Raw genomic sequence first — 6,000 nt, forward strand, 5'->3', positions numbered from 1 at the left:
ATATGGAGAAATGCATGTGGTTGCGGATCCTCCCAGGACCCTGGGGCACAGCTTGGTTTCTAGCTGCAATCCTACTCCATCCCTGTGCCAGAAGGCCACAGCTCCAGCTGCTGTAACTGAGAGAGAAGAGACATGCCAAGGCCTTATTTGCCCTTTCTCCCAAGCAGGTTGAATTTTCAACCTTAAGGCCACACTCTGAAAGTCATTTGCTTTCCTGGATCAGGGGCCATTCTTGTGATCGTACAGATAAAGTATTTTTACCTGCTGAATTACAAACAAGGCTTGCAGCTGGGTGAAGAAGATTAATTGCACTATTTTATTTGCACAATAAACACTTGGGAACATGTGTTTGCAAGGAGAGGGTCTCCTAATCATGGACTAAGGATGCACTGTAAATGGATGGAAATTAAAAGCCCAAGACAAACCACTTGCAGAATGTCTCACGGGCATGTCCTCCCATGGGGAAATGTTGCAATCTTCAGTTTTATTAGTTTCTTTAAGCCCAAAATTCTTTAAAACTGGATGTTAGTGTAGCCCCATGGCTCTGCGATAACGAGCGCTGTGGCACCATGTGGGTGTTGGGATCTTTACCCCCACAAGCACAACTGCTCATGTCTTGTTCGCACATTACCTCCCTCCAGCCTTTCCTCCCTGCCCAACAAATTCATGTTTGACGGATGGAAGAGCTCGAATGGGATGTTTTACCACCCCGAGCAGGGTTGCTCCTTGCCGTTCCTCCCTGGAGCCTGATCTCCAGCCCCACACTGCCCGCCTTTCAGCACCTCCCCTGGGGATCGCCCAAGGGTCTCAAGCACACTCAGCCTTGTGGCAAAGCTTCTCTAATTTGTTTGTTATTTTTCCTCTAGCTTTATTTATGAAAGCTGCGTGCTGAAATGCCCTACCCTCATCGCCACCCCTTTTCTCTCCGTTTTGCTTCCTGCCGGGTATTTCACCCTGACACACCAAATAAAGACATAAAACAGAAGGTGGGGAACATCTAGCCCTGGCTGCAGAGCATTGACAAGAAGAGAAGCTTGTAGAGATAAAATCAGTTTTTTCCCCCTCTTCACAGGACCTTGCTGCGGGATGTTCAGGGCTTCCTGCCACAACCCCTGGGATGGCCAGCAGCCCCTGGCCAGGGCTCTGCTCTCCCTAACGCAATTACAGTCTGCAAACATTTAAAGGCAGTTTCTTTTGAGTTAGCCACATGCTTCAAATTGTTATGTGGTTAACCGCTGAGAACAAACCCCCACACAAATACCTACGGATCAACTTGCTCGAGCCAGGGTGGTAGAGGTGGGGGCGGAAGGGGAGGGGGGAGGCTTCCTCATTTTGCTTTTGATGAGAAGAAAATAGAGTTTTCTTTTGACTTTTCCAAACTGCTAGCAACCACTGCGTCACAGTGTGCACTGATCGTTGCCGTTTGCACATTTGTTCGCGTTTACTGCTGATGAAAAGAGCCTTGTTCAGCAGCCGTGGACATATACGCCACGGGCCAAGTCCTCCACTGGTGTAATCAGCTCATCTGGTGAATGAGAACTGAAAATTCGACCTCCTCTCCGTGTGTGCCGTGCAGACACCAAGCCAGGGGAAGACTTCTGCGCTTAGACATTGCCCTATCCCATGTCCCTTAACTCTTATAAAAGCTGAATACTTTTCTGCTGACTCACAGAGGCAGATGGATTTTGTTAACTCCAGCTGAGATAGAGGAGGATACATGAAAAGCATCGCTGCTTCTCAGGGGGGGCTGAACCTGGCTTTGGGGTTCAGGGGCTACAGAGTGAGGAGCTTCACATCACACCCTGTCATAATGGATGGAGCTTGGCTTGTGGGTACCACACGGGAGGAGAGCGATATGTGGTCCAGGCTGAGCCCTGCTGCTAATCAGTGTCTGAAATAATGAACTATACTGTCATTCCCTCCCCCACCTCATGCCCTCTCTCTGAAGCACTGCAGCTCCCCAAAGCCCAAGAGAGAGACTTAGAGCCAACAGCAATGAAAAAACCAAACACCCCAAAACAAGCACAGAGGTCCAAAGCCCTCAGTAATTCCACTGCCTCTACTTAAATCATCTTAAATTACAGTTTTTTAGTGAAATAAATTAACTTCCCCTTGCTTGCATTTCCTTGTATTTGTGAGGACTATGAAGCCACTGAGGAGCAAATTGTCTTACAAACCCAATCCTACATGGGGACAGTTTCCAAACATGATTGGCATCACTCTTCATGTAGCGCTCATGAAAGTGGACCCAAGTGGAAATACAGATAATTATTTTGCCATGGGCCAACTTTAAGATCCATCTTATTTTAATTTCTAAAATGGCAGATTAAAGACTCTGCAAGGTGGCTTGGAGAGTCTTGAGGGAAAAGCTGCAATCCAAACATGATCTGCTTTGCTCAGGTATGAAACAAAATTGCATTCTTTGCTTTTTGTGGAAAACAGCATGAAAAGGAGGGGTTAAAAGCTTTGGATGTGGGGAACAGTTTCAGTGAAAGTGGTTTAGTTCCTCTGGTCCATTTATCATCTGAGCAGAGAAACATCACTGTGTGTATGAAGTTAGCCTGTCAAAACTGTTTATCTGTACTTCCCAACAACAGCAAGAAAGGCAGGAGGACTGGCAGTCGTGATGGTGAATGAGTTGGACACATGGAGTGAGGGCGCATGAGTTGAACCTCCTCACTGATGCAGAGAGGGAAAATGAGAGAGGGAAAGACCATTAAAGCATGAAGTGTCTAATCTTAGAGAGTTTAATGATGCAGGCGGTTACCAAAAAAAATGACCTTTTGCAGAATTCTTTCATGGGCAACTGAGTAGATAGGCCAGTTAGTCCTCATGCTGCTGAAGATACAGGAGTAAATGCCCACAGGAACAGTTACTGGGGCATGTTGGCACATTAACAGTATTGGCCATGGGTAGCTGAGTTGAGAATACTGCACTTAGATAATTCAAAACTAATGTGCTAATCGCTTATTAAGGAACTATTTAGTGCTTAGTTTAATTATATGAAGAGGTATAAAAAATTCCCACAGTCTAACTCAAACAGAACCTTAAACCTATGTGAGGGCTGTCAGGAAAAAAAAAAAAAGGGGGGGGGGGGGGGCGGGGAGGGAAGAGAATTCAGGTTTATAAAAAGAAACATGTACACAATGAGCTGAAGGTTGTGCTTCTGCACTTCCTGGTCTGGGTGTGAGCAGAAGAGGAAATACCAAAATACCACCAGAAAAGCTATTCCCATAGCATTTCCAACATGACTGAGACCAGAAATTTCTGATAGTCCTGTAAAAAAGGGGGAAAAAAAACCCACAACTGACCCAGACCTAAGCCTCCTACTCACTGGAAAGCCGATGAAATTTCCAAAGCTAAGATATTTGGGTAGACCTAGACATGTCTTCGTATTTCCCCTCAGTCCTCATCTATACTCTGTTTTTACTTGGCTCACCGATCATGGGTGACATTTGGACTCTTCTGCCAGCTTTGAGATGAGTACATTTCTGCTGTAGCCAGTTTAATCGCATCTGTGACCACCGATCACCAAATTACATGTTAACTGCAAGGCAGGGCACCATGGTCCAGTCTAACTCAGGTGAGGGGTTCCTTGTCCTCTCTTTCATGTTTTTTGGAGTCAGTCCCCTACAATGCAGAGTACAAACCTATGTACACAGCAAGAACCAACATTTTAATGCATAAAACGCCATCAGTTTCAGTGTTGCCCCATGTTAATAATTAAAAATGAATTCCTGAAGGCTTGCAGGCAGAAAAGACATGGCTGGTCTAACACAAACCTTCCACTGATACCAGAGAAAACCTTGAAGAAGAGCAGTGGGATCACATTCAAAGGATTGTGTGGAAAGCTGGCACACCAGGCAATTAGTTTAATACTTCAGATTTGGAAGCTCTGCAAAGAATTTGGAAAATGGCTCTTTCCCTTTATTGGTATAAAAAAGGAAAGTATTCTGTCCTGCTAAACTCCAAGAATTTAAATGTTAAAGTATCTTGATTGACATGCAGTATTACATACTGGGATTCAGGACATTTTCAATAGTCTAATGAAAATCAGGGCTAAAGTAAAATTACTATAGAAAGCTGTTTTCCCTATAGATGTTTCCTAACATCTAAGCAATTTCTGAATCAAGCTTTTTTCCCTAAAATTAGAGAACCGAATCCCTGGAGCAGCTCCAAGGAGCAGCAGCTCAGGACTGTTCATTGCAACCACAGCCTCCAGCTATGGGACAGAACAAAAGTTGCAACAGTGGTGATGCTTTATCTTCCACATCTTACTCCAGCAACACTTTCATGGGTGCCAGCAATGAAATCTGCTTCCAAGAGGTCTGAAAAGAAGGCTTTTTATTTTCAAATGCTGAGTCACTGATTTTGAGACTGGTCAACTCGTTGCATTTGTGATTGCAGTTTAACTAAAACCACCTACAACTAATAATGCCATCATGGACTCCCACATCCAAAAATGAAGCTAAAACCTTAGCTAAGCCTCATGCCTGAATGCAGCTTTCCAGTTCATTCAGAGCAGCATAGCACTCAGCATTTTCCCTCCAACAACAGAAAGCCCCTTTCTGGCCTCCGGGAACATTGCTGCATGAAATACGTTTTCACTCCTACTGCAAACTTATTTAAGAGACAATAGGAGAAATAGTTGGTACATGGATTCTTCTTAAAACTTAAATCTATATCAACAATAAAATGTAAAAGGCCAAGGAAACATGCAAAGACTCAGAAAATTCTCATTTTTCTTTTAAGATTAATTTTTGCAGAGATTGAAACATTGCAGTTTACTCAGTGGGGGCCCCATTCTGCATGTCTTTTCTTACATGAGCTCTTTTTAAAGTCACTGAGGTTGTTTACATGAGTAAAAGTTACTTACATGAGTCAGGACTCGCAGAATCTGGCCTTATACATTTTGCTACAGTGAAGTTTACCTAGATGTTATCTGGGCTGTAGAGCAGCATGTATTTTTAGGAGTTAAAAATGGACTTCAGTTGTTTTTTTGGAAAAAGTTCTAACTTCAGCTTCACCCATCTGCTTTTTGCAGTTTGCTTAGCAGCCACATTGAATGGACACGCTCAGCCTTTGTCCCTGTCTCAGAGCTGCTCATTACCAACCACGCTCAGCCCCAATGCGCTGTAACTCACCAGGACGCGTGAAGTCTGAATTCCCATTCCAGATTTGGTCCTCAAACCTAAGGCCATTATTCCATCTCAGACTAAAACATATTCTCCCATAGGCAGCTGAAAAAGAGCATGTTTCTTCAGATCTTCTTGCCACAAAAAGATAAAATAAAATGAAAAAAAATAATAATAATAAAAAATGAAATCCAATGTACGGCGATCCCCAGAGTTCTGGAGTCTAAGAGTGTTGATCTGCATCCATAAATGTCCTGACCGGTGAGGAGACACAGGCACTACAACTGGAAAGAGAGCAGGAAGGAAAACCTACCATGTGAGCAAAGTAAAAAAAAGAAAAAAAAAAAAAGGGGGGGGGGGGGGGGGAAGAGAGAGAAAAAGGTCTGCTCAGTGGACAGCACTTGGGCTGATAGCAGGGATTTCAGGAAATCCAAACACTCAGACAGGAAATCTGAACACTGGATAAACATGCCATAATCTCCACAGATACAGTTAATGTGCAGCGTCTCCCGTTAACCCTTAGCCTGCCCATGGCTGAGGCTGAAATCAGATATGCAACGCCTGGAAACACAAGCTGCCCTGGGGAGCTCCAAAGTCTGAGCGCTCCAAAGTCTGAGCAGCAAGCAGCCCTGCGTTCAACCCTGCCCTCTCCTTCCCCCGCTGCTCTGGCAAGGATATTATCCTCACTTTATTTCTACATAGTGATGCTTTAGTTAAAAAGTGTATGATTTTCCTCCTCTGAGAAGGAGATGAAATTGCACCCTGAGCACTGCAACGGCAACCTGACTGAACGCCTGTGTGCCACCAACTGTGGTAGTCCTGAATTAGTTTTACCTGTTTTTTCCCCTCTCTTTTGCTGTAACAC

At 44.3% G+C, this 6,000-nt stretch overlaps 1 protein-coding gene across 3 annotated transcripts in view; it reads right to left on the bottom strand.

The window, feature by feature from the left end:
- Positions 1-5,499, bottom strand: part of ASAP1 (ArfGAP with SH3 domain, ankyrin repeat and PH domain 1) — a 157,536-nt gene extending 152,037 nt beyond the window's left edge. For 2 of the 3 annotated variants that reach the window (XM_074887954.1, XM_074887934.1), the window contains exon 1: positions 5,145-5,497. The gene's annotated coding sequence lies outside the window, so the exon portion shown is untranslated. Of the gene's footprint in view, positions 1-5,144 lie in introns of all 3 variants that reach the window. The other variant, XM_074887925.1, reaches the window with a different exon arrangement.
- Positions 5,500-6,000: the final 501 nt, after the last annotated feature.

Source organism: Strix uralensis, chromosome 1, assembly GCF_047716275.1.
Source record: "Strix uralensis isolate ZFMK-TIS-50842 chromosome 1, bStrUra1, whole genome shotgun sequence".
In the NCBI taxonomy this organism is placed as follows: domain Eukaryota; kingdom Metazoa; phylum Chordata; class Aves; order Strigiformes; family Strigidae; genus Strix; species Strix uralensis.